Source organism: Crocuta crocuta, unplaced genomic scaffold, assembly GCF_008692635.1.
Source record: "Crocuta crocuta isolate KB4526 unplaced genomic scaffold, BGI_CrCroc_1.0 scaffold944, whole genome shotgun sequence".
Lineage (NCBI taxonomy): Eukaryota > Metazoa > Chordata > Mammalia > Carnivora > Hyaenidae > Crocuta > Crocuta crocuta.
In genome coordinates this window covers 570,456-571,101 of record NW_027528243.1, presented here as the reverse complement: position 1 = coordinate 571,101, position 646 = coordinate 570,456, and positions in this window count along the sequence as shown.

Below are 646 nucleotides of genomic sequence, written 5' to 3'. Positions count from 1 at the left end.
AATAATAGCTAATACTAAAGTAGAACAAGTCTCACAATGTACTGTAATAAAATGTATGTGAATATGTTCTCTCTCTCCCTCTCAAAATATCTTATTGTACTGCACTCCCCCTGCTTGTGATGATGTGAGATGATAAAATGCCTACGTGACGAGATGAAGGGAGGGGAAGGATGTAGGCTTTGTGACCTAGCGAGAGGCCACTACCGACCTTCTGACGCTGCGTCAGATAGGGGAACATCCGCTTCTGGACCTCAGCTGACTGCGGGTAGCTGAAACTGTGGAAAGTGAAACCGTGGATGAGGTGAAGGGGCTGGAATAATTTTATATTAAAAAAAAAAAAAAGAAAGCCTGGGGCGCCTGGGTGGCTCAGTCGGTTAAGCATCCAACTTCGGCTCAGGTCATGATCTCACAGTTCGTGGGTTCGGGCCCCAGGTCGGGCTCTGTGCTGACAGCCAGCTCAGAGCCTGCTGCCTGTCTTCGGATTTTGTGTCTCCCTCTCTCCCTGTCCCTCCCTGTTCATGCTCTCTCTCTCCGTCTCTCAAAAATAAATAAAACAGGGGCGCCTGGGTGGCTTAGTCGGTTAAGCGTCCGACTTTCGCTTAGGTCATGATCTCGCGGTTCATGGGTTCGAGCCCCGCATCGGGCT